Consider the following 16,730-nt stretch of genomic DNA (forward strand, 5'->3'; position numbering starts at 1 on the left):
AGTTTAGGAACTGTGAAAATGTACTTTCTTACATAAAAATTAATGTCAATGCAAAAAAATAAGTAAACTCAAAATGTAAATTTTATTTTGGTAACAAATATTGCAACTCATATGACTCATATTGCAATTCATATTAATATATAAAGAGCTCCTAGAAAAATCAGGAAGAAAATGGGCAAATAACAGTAAAGTGTATTAATCTTAAGTGCACAGTTTAATGAAATTCATCAAACATGTACAGTGCATATGACCATGACCAAGAACAAAACTTCCATTTTGCCAGAATGTTTTCTCATGACACTTTCTACTCAACTGACTTATTCTGACCAGGTAAGCAACCTGTATCCTTATTTATATCATCAGATTTGTTTCTTTTTAGTATGCTTCTGAAAATTGGGAGCCCAAAGGCATTTACCATTATGTCACTGCTTTCATTTAACATGGCACCGCAGGTCCTTTGCAGTGTAATATGACAAGGAAAGGAAATAAAAGGCATAATATTTGGAAAGGAAGAAATTGAAAATTTTCATAAACAATGCAATCATCCAAAAAATCCAAGAGAATTTACAAGTATTATAACAAATGACAGAGCTCAACACATTTGTCAGATATAAGATGAAAATATCCAAGCCCGTATATTTTTATCTACCAGCAACAACTGAAATGATACTCAAAAAAAATTTTTTTTCCATTCACAGCAGCAATAAAACCAAAACGTACCTAAAAATAAATAAACCCAACAGAATAATTTGGAAAGCAACTTGGCAAAAACCAGTAAAGTTGTAGGTGTGCTTACTATAAACTCAGAAGGAACACTTCTAGATCTATGCTGAGAACCCTGATACTTGTATTTGGAGGAGTAGGTAGGGGGATTCTTGTTGCAGCCTTGCTTCTCATTACACACTGAGAAACAAACACAGAGACACAACACAAAAGTCCATCAATAAAGAATGGATATGTAACTAAATGGAATAATAAGCAGTAGTTAAAAATGGATATTTTAAATCTCTATGTATCAAGGTAAAGAAGCTATCAAATACTTAATGTTGAGTGGAAAAGAAAAACATATTGCAAAAGGTTCAGACAGTATGATAAGAATTAAAAACACGGATGGACCTAGCAATTATCATACTAAGTGAAGTAGAGTAGAAAGACAAATATCACTTATATGTGGAATCTAAAATATGATATAAATGAACTTATTTGTGAAAAACAGAAACAGACTCACAGGTTTCAAAAACAAAGGTCTTGTTATCAAAGGGAAAAGGGGCTGGGGGAGGGATAAATTAGGAGGTTGGGGTTAGCAGATACAAACTACTATATATAAAATGGATAAACAATAAGATTCTACTGTGTAACACAGGGAACTATAAATTATAATGAGACACACACATAACTGAATCATCTTTGTTGTACAATAGAAAACTAAATAAATTAACTTATAGTATTAAAAGGCATAGAGCTCAAAAAATAATTAAAAACATAAAATAATACTATTTATGAATATATTTAGGGGATAGACAAGGACACAGACAGCATCCATATAAAGTTATTTACAGGAGAGAGAAAAGGAGAATCAGAGGTCAGAGGACGAAACCCTTAACTGCCTGTAAAAAAAATTTTTTTTAATCTAGGGCAAAATGCTAATACTTATTGAATGCAAGTGGCAAGAATGTGGTGATATACCCTGACGTATTTCTGTATATTTGAAATTCTTTCTATTCTACAACCTGATATGTAAGATCGCACACGGAGTAAAGACGCAGGTGTGCAGCCTACAGGCCTCGATGAACTCACCTGCAGATTGGAGATGAACAGCGCCTGCCTGAGCCCCTCTCGGCGTTGGCGTCAGGATATGAAGACGTTCCATAAGCAGTGAAGTTCCACACAGCTAACGTTATATTGAGGTTTACGACTGTACTACACACTCTGCTCTTGATAACCGAGCATCTACTTCCTAGCACAAGCTTGTCAGCTTTCACCCAAAGAGGCCCCGCAACACTCCAGCCATGGTTATCGAGACTATCACCTACCGCTGCGCGTCCTTACGAGCCTCACCAGCTCCCATTGACCCCCGGGCTTCTTATCCCCCAGCCCCCACCAACTCCCACCTACCCGTGCGCCTCCTACCCATCCTCCCACACCAGCCTTCCCCAGCCTACCTCCAGGACAGGTGGGACTAATTCCAGGTTGCCTAATGCAGAGAAAGACTAGAGCCTGGGATCTCATCAGAAGGGCTCAGATATCCCCCAAAAGCACATCATTCTGCTTCTTAGCCCTGCTCCTCATTCCTTCCCAACTCAGAGCCTCAACAGCGTGGCCCTTTGCCTCAAAGCCAGGTGGGACTGGAAGCAGTCATCACAGTGGTGCCCATGGGTTAAAGGAGGACTTTTCTGCTTTTCTGAACAGGTCTTTTTGTTTGTTTGTTTTTTGTTTTGTTTTGGCTGCACCGTGTGAGGCTTGCCAGCTTGTGGGATCTTAGTTCCCTGACCAGGGACTGAACCCGGGGCCACCGCTGTGAAAGCACCCAGCCCTAACAACTGGACCACCAGGGACCTCCCTTCTGCTTTTCTTTTGGAGCAAATTTGGCAAATTTCAAAAACATGATGGTAATGATCTCCAGGTTAAGCTTCTAATTCATGTGGGAGGAGGCTGGGGTTGGTGGTACATCTCTGTGAATGGGAGCGGCAAACAGGCTTGCCCAGAACAAGATCAGGATAGGAAAGCTGTGGATCTCCAACCTTTCTCCTGAGAAACTGACGGTGCAAAATAATGGCACTAGTTCCCATGAGCCAGGAAGATTCATTTACAATTTCTCCTCTGTGAGTGTGTGTGTGTGTACACCACAGGTACTGTGCTTAATGCTTCCTTCCACACGTATAATCCCCTTATAACAATCCTCTGGGGTTATGTCATTATACTTTCTTTAAAGATGTAGAAACTAAAGCTCAGAGAGGTTAAACAACTTGCCAAAACTCATTTAGATCATTTATGGCAAAGCCATAATTCAAGGCCAGAACTTCCTGCTCTAAGAACATGACTTAATTCATTACCTCTTCTATTTTATGGAGGGCCCAATAGAGATGGTGCTTTCCTGTATATTAGAAAAACATCCCATTGACTGATTTAATCCTTGAGAACTGAGGTCCTGCCTGTGTTCTCTCACTTGTAATATAATGTATGATTACTGAAAGGTGCTCCATTCATGTATGCAGGCCAAGTCATATTCAGGAAGTCAAGCTTCCTTTAATCTGGGAAATTCTGCAAAGGAACCAAAGAGCAATGGCTTCACCGGAGTTGGCATCTTCTTAAATTAGTAAGCAGCTCAGATCTGGGAATAGGTTGGTGGGAAAAAATGGAATTTTCTGCAAGTTTACATTTAATGACCTCATAATGTAATGTCTGGTGATTCTTTACTGTAATACAAGCACAGCACATTTCATTTTTTCCATTAAAACTTTATAGATGAGGAAATGGAGGCTTATAAAGAGTGAGTAACCTTGGTCGGGAATATCTCCTGGAGTAGGACATGGCAACCCGCTCCAGTATTCTTGCCTAGAGAATCCCATGGACAGAGGAACCTGGCAGGCTACAATCCACAGGGTTGCAAAGAGTCAGGCATGACTGAGCAACTGAGCACGCACACACACACACTTGTCCAAAGTCACTCAACTAGGAAGTGTCAGGGCTGTGACTGTGAACACGTGATGGCATCTGGCTCCAGCATCCCAGAGCGCAGCCGCTACCCTGAACTGGAATAGCAGGAATTCACCCCTCGGAATCTGCACCTTTGCTGCCAGGCTCTTGGGAGTGGGAGTGAGGCTTGCACACAGCCATCCTAGGCCTTCTCCAGCAGGCCTTTTTGTGAGCTGCTTTTTTTCAGCTGCTCTGGGTCTATTAACCAAACTTTGGGAAGTGCATCTTTGGGAAAATTCTTTTTTTTTTTTTTCCTTATCCATCATATTGTCTTTCCCTATTGCTATACACACAATCTGTGGCATGTTTGTGCTGTGCCTTTCTTCTGTCTCACCTTTCATCAGAACCTGAGGCCCTGTATCCTGCCTCATGTGGGTGGAGTGGAGGAGCCCACAGAAAAATGTAAATGATAAGGTTCCTCCTCTCATCTCAAGGAACATATGATAATCCCCCAAGCAAATATTTTGGAAAAAATCCTCATTCAGAAAATAACTTCAGTGGAAAGCTAAATCATCATTACTATTTTAAGTTAAAGATGGGGAATTTAAATCTGTTGTAGTTCACAAAGGCAGGGAAAAACCAAGTCCACCTCCTGTTGTACTAATTTACTCCATCATTTAAAAAAAAATTATTTCTATATTAAAAATAGCATAGATATATTGTGTAACTGAAGGCAAAATTCTTCTGAGTTTTAAGATAAAACCAAAGACATAAAAAAATGTCAAATTTGTAGCAGGCTGCTTTAGTCTACACTCCAACAAATACTCATTGGGAGTCTCCTATGTGCCAGGCACAGTTTCGAGCTTCTAGTTAGAGCACTGAGTAGGGCAACACCTTTCTGTTTCTTCCAGACCCTGAAGTCTAGTAAGAAAAACAGATATGAGAGCAGCACTTCTAAGTGTGCTGAGTATTTCAAAAGGGAACACAGAGGTACAAGAGCATACATCTAAGGGAATGGTAACTTCAACTAGAATTTAGGGAGGACTTTTTGGAGGAACTGACTTTAGAGCAGAGATTGGGTAAGCGATGAACGGGGAAATAAGATACATAAAATTTCACAAACAAGAGACAGCATGGGTGTCCTAGGAACTGAGAAGGCAATGGAGTCAGTGGTTGGGGTGGGGAAGCAGGATTTTGGGAGGAAGTACCTAAAAAAGTACGTAAGGCACTGACTTCTTGCACTATAATTGTGGCACAACCTCCCATAAAATAGGAATAGTCCAATATTAGGCAAATAAACTGTTTAACAAATATTATCCCATATGGAAAATTTACATTCTAAAAGAGAATGCCAGCCCATAAAACTTGAGAGAACCAACTGAAAACACCATGAAGCAGTAAGAGAATTCAGAGATGAGTTGCAATGTTAATATATATTTAAAATCAATAGCTTTTCCTAAACCATTACCTGTTAAAAATTATGGTAAAAGATCTCATTTAAAATATCAACCACAAAGGATCCTAGGGATAAATGCAACACATAATTTGCCTTATTAAAAACACTTTAATAAGCTATTGACAGACCTAAATATGACTTAAGAAATTCAAAGACAAACTGTGGTATTTGATGGAAAGATATCAGTTCTTCCTAAATTAATTTATACAGGTAATGAAATATCAGTTAAAAAATTACATTTTTCAACTTAAAATAATATTGAGGTTTGTTTGGAAACAAGATTAATCAAAAAGCTTCTTTGAAATGAAAAATAGAAAAACTAGCCAAGTCTGACACCAAAACTATTTTAAAGCTATAATAGTTAAAAGTTTGTTATTAAGGAAAAATATATTAGTAAATAAGAATAAAGCCAATTCATTCAAAGGATCATATATCATAATCAAGTAGGAATTATTCCAGAGATGCAAGGATGGTCAACATCAACAAATCAATGTGACACACCACATCAACAAAATTAAAGATGAAAATAATATGATCATCTCAATAGATGCATAAAAAAGCATTTGATAAAATTCAATAATATTTTATGATAAAAACCTCTCAACAAAGCAGATATACAGGGAAAGTACCTTAATATTAAAGATGATATATGTCAAGTCCACAGCTAACATACTCAATGGTGAAAAGCTGAAAGCTTGTCTTCTAAGATCAGGAATAAAAAAAGGACATCCACTCTTGCCACTTTTATTCAACATAATATTTTAAGTCTTAGAGTAATTAGACAAGACAAAGAAATAGGAAAAAGGAAAACTTACTATTTGCAGACAATCTGATATCATATATGGAAAACCTAAAAGAATCCATCAGAAAACTGTTAAAACTGAAAAATGAATTCAGTAAAGTTGTAGGAAACAAAATCAATATCCCAAAATTTGTTGCATTTCTCTACACTATAACAAATATCAGAAACAGGAATTAAGAAAATAATCTTTAATAAATACATCAAAAGAATAAAATTCCTAGGAATAAATTTAAGCCAAAATGAATTCAGTACAGTTGTAGGAAACAAAATCAATACCCCAAAATTTGTTGCATTTCTCTACTCTATAACAAATATCAGAAACAGGAATTAAGAAAATAATCTTTCATAAATACATCAAAAGAATAAAATTCCTAGGAATAAATTTAAGCCAATAAAAGACCCATATGTTGAAAGCTACAAGCCATTAATGAAAGAAATTGAAGACACAAATAAATGGAAAAATATTCAGTGCTCATGGATTGGGAGAATTAATATTGCTAAAGCAATCTTTAGATTCAGTGAAATTTCTATCAAAATTTCAATCGTATTTTTCTCAGAAATAGAATAGACAATATTAAAAGTTGTATGGGAGCATAAAAGACTCCAAATAGCCAAAGCAATATTGAGAAAGAAAATCAAAGCTGGAGGTAGCATGCTCCCTGATTTCAAACTATATTACAAAGTTATAGTGATTAAAAAAACAATATGGAATTTGCATAAAAATAGACACATAGATCAATGGAACAAAACTGAGAGACCAGAAATAAATCCACACATATATGGTCAATTGATTTACTACAAGCAGCCAAGAATATACAATGTGGATCAGAAGAATCAATATAGTGAAAATGAGTATACTACCCAAAGCAATCTATAGATTCAATGCAATCCCTATCAAGCTACCAATGGTATTTTTCACAGAACTAGAACAAATAATTTCACAATTTGTATGGAAATACAAAAAGAAAAACCCTTGAATAGCCAAAGCAATATCGAGAAAGAAGAATGGAACTGGAGGAATCAATCTGCGTGACTTCAGACTATACTACAAAGCTACAGTCATCAAGAGAGTATGGTACTGGCACAAAGACATAAATATAGATCAATGGAACAAAATAGAAAGCCCAGAGATCTGGGCACCTATAGGCACCTAAATCTGGGCACCTAAATCCACACACCTATGGACACCTATCGGAGAAGGCAATGGCATCCCACTCCAGTACTCTTGCCTGGAAAATCCCATGGATGGAGGAGCCTGGTAGGCTGCAGTCCATGGGGTTGCTAAGAGTTGGACATGACTGAGCGACTTCACTCTCACTTTTCACTTTCATGCATTGGAGGAGGAAATGGCAACCCACTCCAGTGTTCTTGCCTGGAGAATCCCAGGGACAGGGGAGCCTGGTGGGCTGTCGTCTCTGGGGTTGCACAGAGTCAGACACAACTGAAGCGACTTAGCAGCATGGACACCTATTCTTGAACAAAGGAGGCAAGAATATACAATGAAGAAAAGACAATCTCTTTAACAAGTGGTGCTGGAAAAACTGGTCAACCACCTGTAAAAGAATGAAACTAGAACACTTTCTAACACCGTACACAACAATAAACTAACATGGATTAAAGATCTAAATGTAAGACCAGAAACTATAAAATTCTTAGGGGAAAACATAGGCAAAACTCTCTCTGACATAAATCACAGCAGGATCCTCTATGACCCACCTACCAGAGTAATGAAAACAAAAGTAAAAATAAACAAATGGGACCTAATTAAACTTAAAAACTTTTGCACAACAAAGGAAACTATAAGCAAGGTGAAAAGACAGCCTTCAGAATGGGAGAAAATAATAGCAAATGAAGCAACTGACATAGAACTAATCTCAAAAATATACAAGCAACTCATGCAGCCCAAAACCAGAAACATAAATGACTCAATCAAAAAAAGGGCCAAAGAACTAAACAGACATTTCTCCAAAGAAGACATACAGAAGGCTAACAAGCACATGAAAAGATGCTCAACATCACTCATTATCAGAGAAATGCAAATCAAAACCACAATGAGATACCATCTCACACTGGTCAGAATGGCTGCTATCAAAAAGTCTACAAGCAATAAATGCTGGAGAGGGTGTGGAGAAAAGGGAACCCTATTAAACCGTTGGTGGGAATGCAAACTAGTACAGCCAATATGGAGAACAGTGTGGAGATTCCTTAAAAAAGTGGAACTAGAACTCCCATATGACCCAGCAATCCTACTGCTGGCCAAACACACCAAGGAAATCAGAATTGAAAGAGACATGTGTACCCCAGTGTTCATTGCAGCACTGTTTACAATAGCTAGGACATGGAAGCAACCTAGATGTCCATCAGCAGATGAATGGATAAGAAAGCTGTGGTACATATACACAATTGAATATTACTCAGCTATTAAAAAGAATGTTGTTGTTTTTTTTTTTTTAAAGAACACATTTGAATCCATTCTAATGAGATGGATGAAACTGGAGCTTATTATACAGAGTGAAGTAAGTCAGAAAGAAAAACACCAATACACTATATTAACACATATATATGGAATTTAGAAAGACGGATCCAAAAGTCTACAAGTAATAAATGCTGGAGAGGGCGTGGAGAAAAGGGAACCCTCTTACACTGTTGGTGGGAATGCAAACTAGTACAGCCACTATGGAGAACAGTGTGGACATTCCTTAAAAAACTGGAAATAGACCTGCCTTATGATCCAGCAATCCCACTGCTGGGCATACACACTGAGGAAACCAGAAGGGAAAGAGACACGTGTACCCCAATGTTCATCGCAGCACTGTTTATAATAGCCAGGACATGGAAGCAACCTAGATGTCCATCAGCAGATGAATGGATAAGAAAGCTATGGTACATATACACAATGGAGTATTATTCAGCCATTAAAAAGAATACATTTGAATCAGTTCTAATGAGGTGGATGAAACTGGAGCCTATTATACAGAGTGAAGTAAGCCAGAAAGAAAAACACCAATACAGTATACTAACACATATATATGGAATTTAGAAAGATGGTAACAATAACCCTGTGTACGAGACAGCAAAAGAAACACTGATGTATAGAACAGTCTTATGGACTCTGTGAGAGAGGGAGAGGGTGGGAAGATTTGGGAGAATGGCATTGAAACATGTAAAATATCATGTATGAAACGAGTTGCCAGTCCAGGTTCGATGCACGATACTGGATGCTTGGGGCTGGTGCACTGGGACGACCCAGAGGGATGGAATGGGGAGGGAGGAGGGAGGGGGGTTCGGGATGGGGAACACATGTATACCTGTGGCGGATTCATTTTGATATTTGGCAAAACTAATACAGTTATGTAAAGTTTAAAAATAAAATAAAATTTAAAAAAAAATTAAAAAAAAAAAAGAAAGATGGTACTGATAACCATATATGCAAGACAGCAAAAGAGACACAGATATAAAGAACAGACTTTTGGACTCTGGGTCCAAAAGGTGAGGGTGGGATGATGAGAGAATAGCATTGAAATATGTATATTACCATATGTGAAATAGAACACCAGTTCAAGTTCAATGCATGAAACAGGGGACTCAAAGCTGGTGCACTGGGACAACCCAGAGGGATGGAATGAGGAGGGAAGTGGGAGGGGTGTTCAGGATGGGGGACACATGTACATCCATGGCTGATTCATGTCAATGTATGGCAAAAACCACTACAATACTGTGAAGTTATTAGCCTCCAATTAAAATAAATAAATTAAAAAAAAAAAGAATATACAATGTGGAAAAGATGTATGTATGCTTGGTCATTCAGTTGTGTCTTATTCTTTGTAACCCTGTTGACTGTAGCCCACTAGACTTCTCTGTCCATGGAATTTTCCAGGAAAGACTACTGGAGTGGGTTGCCATTTCCTACTCCAGGATATCTTTCTGACCCAGGAATCAAACCCACATCTTTTGTGTCTCCTGCAACAGAAGGTAGATTCTTTACCACTGAGCTACGTGGGAAGCCATAGGTCCCTCAATAAATAATGTCAGGGAAACTGGACAGGCATGTGCAAAAGAATGAAACTGGACCACTATCTCACACTATACACAAAAACTAACTCAAAATGGATTAAAGACTTGAAAGTAAGACCTAAAACCATAAAACTCCTATGCAGTAAGCTCCTTGACACAGATCTTGGTGATGATTTTTTTCATCTGACACCAAAAACAAATGCAATAGTGAAAATAAACAAGTGAGACAATATCAAATTAAAACACTTCTACCCCTCAAAGGCAACCATTAACAAAATCAATACACAACCTTCCAAATGTGAGAAAATATGTGCAAATATATCCGATAAGAGAATAATAGCCAAAATATATAAAGAGCTCATTCAACTCAACAGCAAAAAAAACAAACAGAACAAACAAAAATACTTCAGTTAAAATATGGGCAAAGCTGTGAATAGATTTTTTTTTTAAAAGGAGTCAAACAGATGACCAAGAGGTACATGAAAAGATGCTCAACATCATTATTAGGAAAATGAGAATTAAAAAATCATAATGAGATATCACCTCACACCTGTTAGAATGGCTATTATTAAAAAGCAAGAAATAGCAAGTGATGGTAAAGATGTGGACTTTGCTCGCTGTTTATCGGAATGTGAATTGGTACAGACACCATGGAAAACAATATGAAGTTTCCTCAAAAATATTAAAAATAAAACTACCATACAGTCCAACAATTCCACCTCTGAATATTTATCTGAAGAAAATGGAAACACTAATTGGAAAAGCTCTGTGCACCCCTATGTTTACTGCAAACAACATAGATGAACCTTGAGGGCATCATGATAAGTGAAGTAAGTCAAAGAAGGACAATTACCTTACAGTCTCTCTTATATGTGGAATCTAAAACACAAACAAGCAAACAAAAAAAACAAGCTCATACATACAGAGAACAGATAGGTGGCTGCAAGAGGTAGGGCATGGAGGGGTGGAAGAAATAGGTAAACTGTATGTGTGTATATATGTGTATATATATATATATATATTTTTTTTTTTTTAGTTTAAGTAAATTAAACTTTAAACATTTTTAAATAATCCATGCTGCTGCTACTGCTGCTAAGTCGCTTCAGTCGTGTCTGACTCTGTGTGACCCCATAGACGGCAGCCCACCAGGCTCCCCCGTCCCTGGGATTCTCCAGGCAAGAACACTGGAGTGGGTTGCCATTTCCTCCTCCAATGCATGAAAATGAAAAGTGAAAGTGAAGTCGCTCAGTTGTGTCCGACTCTTTGTGACCCCATGGACTGCAGCCTACCAGGCTCCTCTGTCCATGGGACTTTCCAGGCAAGAGTACTGGAGTGGGTTGCCATTGCCTTCCTTAAACAAAACCAAATTCATAAAGCAACTTAATATAAGAAATGGTAACCCTTCAAAAAGTGAGGAAAAGGTGACTTGTGAATAAATGGTGTTGGAGCTGATTAGAGAAAATAAAAAGCTAAATCTCTACCTCACTTATTATACCAGCATCAATACAAGATGGATCAAAGATTAAAATGTAAAAAAGAAACTATAAAAGTTCTGGAAGAATAAATGGCTAAAGCATATACACTAGGAATTGAGAAAGCTTTTGTAAGAAGGAACAAAAACCCAGAGATCACAAAGGAAAAGACTGAGAAGTTTTACTATATTAAAATTTATGATTTTTTAAAATAAAAATGTACCATAAGTCAAGAGGAAAGACAAATGACAAGTTGGGGAAATATTTATTGTATGTGACTGGAAAGGGGCTAATTTCTTTCATTCTTAAAAAGCTCATGCAAATAAAATAGAAAAATGATGAACAATGCAGATCAGCGGTCAATTACTAAAAAGTGAAATAAAAAGTAGTCAGTAGATATGAAAATATGCTCAACATTACTCATAAGTAAAGACATGCAAATTAAACAGCAACAAGAGACCAGTTTCAACTCAGATCGTGGGAAACTAAAGTGATGAGGTTCTAGTCTGAGAAGGCTATGGAGAGGCAAACAGTGTAAAAGCTGAAACAAGGGCTTGTGAACTGGTTTATTTCTGGGGGGAAAAAAAAACCAAATGGCAAAATTCATCTAATTTTAAAGGTACTGCTATAGACTGAATGTCTGCATCTTGCCAAAATTCATATGTTATATCCTAAACTCCCAGTGTGATAGTATTCGGAGATGATAAGGCGTTAAGGACTGATGCTGGGGCTGAAACTCCAATACTTTGGCCACCTCATGTGAAGAGTTGACTCATTGGAAAAGACCCTGATGCTGGGAGGGATTGTGGGCAGGAGGAGAAGGGGACGACAGAGGACGAGATGGCTGGATGGCATCCCCGACTCGATGCACATGAGTTTGGGTGAACTCCGGGAGTTGGTGATGGACAGGGAGGCCTGGCCTCCTGCGATACATGGGGTCGCAAAGAATCAGACAGGACTGACCGACTGAAATGAACTGAACTGAACTGAGGCGTTATTAAGAGGGAGGTGATTAGACCATGCAGGTGGAACCCTCATAAATGGGGTTGCTGCTGCTGCTGCTGCTAAGTTGCTTCAGTCATGTCTGACTCTGTGAGACCCCATAGATGGCAGCCCACCAGGCTCCCCCGTCCCTGGGATTCTCCAGGCAAGAACACAGGAGTGGGTTACCATTTCCTTCTCCAATGCATGAAAGTGAAAAGTGAAAATGAAGTCGCTCAGTTGTGTCCAACTACTTAGTACCCTCTAAAGAGATACCTCACTTCAGTGAGTTCCCTCACCCCTTCCACCATGTGAGGACACAGGAAAATGGCCATCTATGAAGCAGGGAAGTTGCTTATCAGACTCTGTTATTTCCTGATATCTTTATTTTGAACTCCCAGGCTCCAGAACTGTGAGAAATGAATTTCTAAGCCACCCAGTCTATGGAATTTGTCATAGCAGCCTCAGTGGACTAAGACAGATATCATTTAACTTAACAACTACTTTGCTAGGAATTTATCTAGGTAAATGGACCTAAAGATGTTGGTCAAGAAGTATAGAAAAGTGTGCACATTGTGGCGTTATTTGATTGCCAAAAAAGAAGAAAGAAACCCACCAATTAGGGGTCAAATAAAGCACGGGGTTCTCATATGATGATTCTTATACAGGTAGAAAAAGAACGAAGTAGATTTGTATGTACAGAGATAGGGAAAAAAGAAGTGCAGACCTGTGTACAACATCATCCTTTTTGTGTCACTTTTATAGAAAGAAATGGAAACAGATAAGTAATGATAATAGGTAGACACAGACGGAAGGAGTGGAAGTGACACACACTAGGATAGGCATAAACACTTTCTGAAAGCAATCAAAAATATTTCATCTCTGGGTACCTTTGGGCAGAGTCATGGGACTGAGGGATGCAGACTTACATATTTCATTTTATAGTTTATATAAATAAGCTATATATATAGTATATATACTATATATATATATAGAGAGAGAGTATCTACTTTCATTTATTAAGCTATGTACATAGATTACCTAGGTAGTGAGATAATGGACATCTTTTTTCTTCCTTGTCTGTAGTTTTTTTTTTTTTTTTTTTTAAACAGTTTGGCGGAGGTAATAAAGGAACAGGTAAGGTCTTGACCCAAAGGAACAGATCTCAGTGGTGACCTGTCTGATACTGTTAGAGCCCCAGGAAGAGGTATTTCTAGAGGGGACTTTCCAGAATTTCACAGAGTTCCCCACTCGCCTTGCATAATGATGGTCCTCCCATACACAGCCATCAGGGAACCTGGCTTCAGCATCCACAGGGTTAAAGGAAACCAGGCTTCGAAAAGAATGTCATTATGATCTGTGCAAGCATTTCCTCTCTATAGATAAACCTCAGTAAGAAGACAAAACAGATACAGGCTCACCTCATGCCTCCTCTTCGCCTCTGCCTAGTTGGGCATACTAACTGCCTAACTGTGGACCCTGAATGCCCCAGTGGTGAAAACATGCAGAGCTTCAGCTGGATACCCCAGGAACATGTGCTGTGATACTGGTCGGTCTTCTTCCCTGCACCACCAATTTCTGAGGCTCTTCCTCACCTATGTCCTTCTTGGGAGGCAATTCTGCCCCATTAATCAGTACTGAAGCAACTCTCTGAGGGCAGCTGTGTATATAGCATCACATGGGTGCAAGAGATGATAAAACACATTCCGTATACTCAAAGGGGGCTTCCCTCATAGCTCAGTTGGTAAAAGAATCCGCCTCCAATGCAGGCAGATTCCTGGGTCAGGAAGATCCCCTGGAGAAGGGATAGGCTACCCATTCCAGTATTCTTGGGCATCCCTTGTGGCTCAGCTGGTAAAGAATCCGCCTGCAATGTGGGAGACCTGGGTTCGATTCCGAGGTTGGGAAGATCCCCTGGAGAAGAGAAAGGCCACCCATTCCAGTGCTCTGACCTGGAGAATTCTATAGTCCATGGGGCTGCAAAGAGTCGGACACGACTGAGTGACTTTAAAAAAAAAAAAACAACAACTCAAAGAACTCCAGGATACTTTTAGGTGCCTCAGAAAACAATTAGGTAGCCACATGAAAATAGAGATCTACAGAAAGAATTTCATGGGATTTATCTGGTGGTCCAATGGCTAAGACTCCATGTTCCCTTTGCAGGAGGTCTGGATTTGATCCCTAGTCAGGGAACTGGATCCCACATGCTGCAACTAAGAGTTCACATGCGGCAATGAAAAACCAAAGATCCCACACAGCTGGCCACAAATAAGACCTGGCACAGCCAAATAAATAAATAAATACTTAAAAAAAAGGGAAAAATTTCAGCCCATAGCTTGAGATACAGCAGAAATTGCTGGTTGACTGACCCAAGCAGCTAACTTCATCTATACAGCAAAGGGTACCGTTCAGGCAAAGAGGTACGAACAGAAATCTTTGGGTTAAAAAAAAAAATTTTACAAAAAGGACATACCCAGTTACCATGTTCCTTTGGCCTTTGCCCATGACTGCTTTTTTCTTTATTTGGAGACAGGGCCCTGAGCCTTAAAGAGAAGTCACCATCTTATAACCAGTGGCACATGCGTGAGGCTGAAGCCAAAATGTTTCGAACAGCGGAGTTTAGGAAATAAAGAACCTGAGTCTCCACAGACATGGGTGGGCCAGTGCACCAGCTCTGATTACCCATATCCAGATTTTTTGCTGTGTGAGAAAAATAAGCTTCCCATTTGTTTAAACTGGTACTGTGTGTTAGTCACTCAGTCATGTCTGACTGTTTGCTACCCCATGGACTACAGCCTGCCAGGCTGCTCTGTCCATGGAATTCTCCAGGCAAGAATACTGGAGAGGGTAGCCATTTCCTTCTCCAGGGGTTCTTCCTGACCTAGAGATCAAATCCAGGTCTCATGCACTGCAGGCAGATTCTTTACCATCCGAGCCACCAGGAAGCTGCTACTAATTGGACGTTATTTAGTTACTAAATCATATCTGACTCTTTGCAACCCCATGGACTGCAGCTTGCCAGGCTCCTCTGTCCATGGAATTCTTCGGGCAAGTATACCAGAGTGGGTTGCCATTTCCTTCTTCAGGGGTTCTTCCTAACCCAGGGATTAAACTGGCATCTCCTGCATTGCAGGTGGATTCTTTCCTGCTGAGCCTCTATGGAAGCCCATTGGATGTTCTGTTATTTTCAGTCAAATTCATTACTAACTGACACACTTGGTCATGAGAGGAAATAGGTCTGATACAGTGGAAAGTGCTTGGAATTGAAAGATTTGACTTTGAATTGCAGTACTGTGATTTATCTGGATAAATTATTGCCTATCTTTTCTGGTCTCTGTCTCCATAGGTATAAAATGGGGCTAATAAAGCTACTCAGTTGATGACAAACCTATTTTGCTGACAAAGGTCTGTAATAGTCAAAGCTATGGTTTTTCCAGTAGTCATCTATGTATGTGAGACTTGGACCATAAAGAAGGCTGAGTGCTTAAGAATTGATGCTTTTGAACTGTGGTGTTGGAGAAAACTCTTGAGAGTCCCTTGGACTGCAAGGAAATCAAACCAGTCAATCCTAAAAGAAATCAGTCCTGAATATTCATTGGAAGGACTGATGCTGAAGCTGAAGCTCCGATACTTTGACTACCTGATGCAAAGAACTGACTCATTGGAAAAGACCCTGAAGCTGGGAAAGATTGAAGGCAGGAGGAAAAGGGGACAGCAGAGGATGAGATGGTTGGATGGCATCAGTGATTCAGTGGACATGAGTTTGAGCAAGCTTGGGGAGTTGGTGATGGACAGGGAAGCCTGGAGTGCTGTAGACACTGGGGTTATAAAGAGTCAGACACAACTGAGCGACTGAACTGAACTGAACCTATTGAACCCACAGAGAAGATTCTCTCATTCTTTCCCAGCGGGATAAGGCACTAGGGTGTGACCACTGTGTGTCACGTGGTGAATGGGGGGACCCTCTGTCCTGTCTTGGGTGTGTTCTTGGATGTTCTCCTAACCTCTCTTCAGTTTCCTCATCTTGAAAATGGAAGTGTGTGGAAAGGAGTAGCAGGTGGAATACTCGCTTAGTTAAGCTCTGGATTTCATTCTCCTGCTATTTATTGATGCCTTACAGCCCATAGTATATAAGAGTAAACATCTGATCGCTTGATTTTCCCGTTCGTGTCTACTGAGCACCTCCTCTGTAGCAGGAACTGGCTTAACCAGTGGAAATACCACTGTGAATAAAATAGACAACCTCTTATATCCTGATGAGGAAGACAGGCAGTAAATAAGAAAAGCATAAAGAAACTGGATAACTTCAGAACGTGACAGGAACTCTGAAGAAGAAAATAGGACTAGGTAATGGAAGAGAGCACACCTG

The sequence above is a fragment of the Bubalus kerabau genome, chromosome 1 (assembly GCF_029407905.1).
Source record: "Bubalus kerabau isolate K-KA32 ecotype Philippines breed swamp buffalo chromosome 1, PCC_UOA_SB_1v2, whole genome shotgun sequence".
NCBI lineage: Eukaryota > Metazoa > Chordata > Mammalia > Artiodactyla > Bovidae > Bubalus > Bubalus kerabau.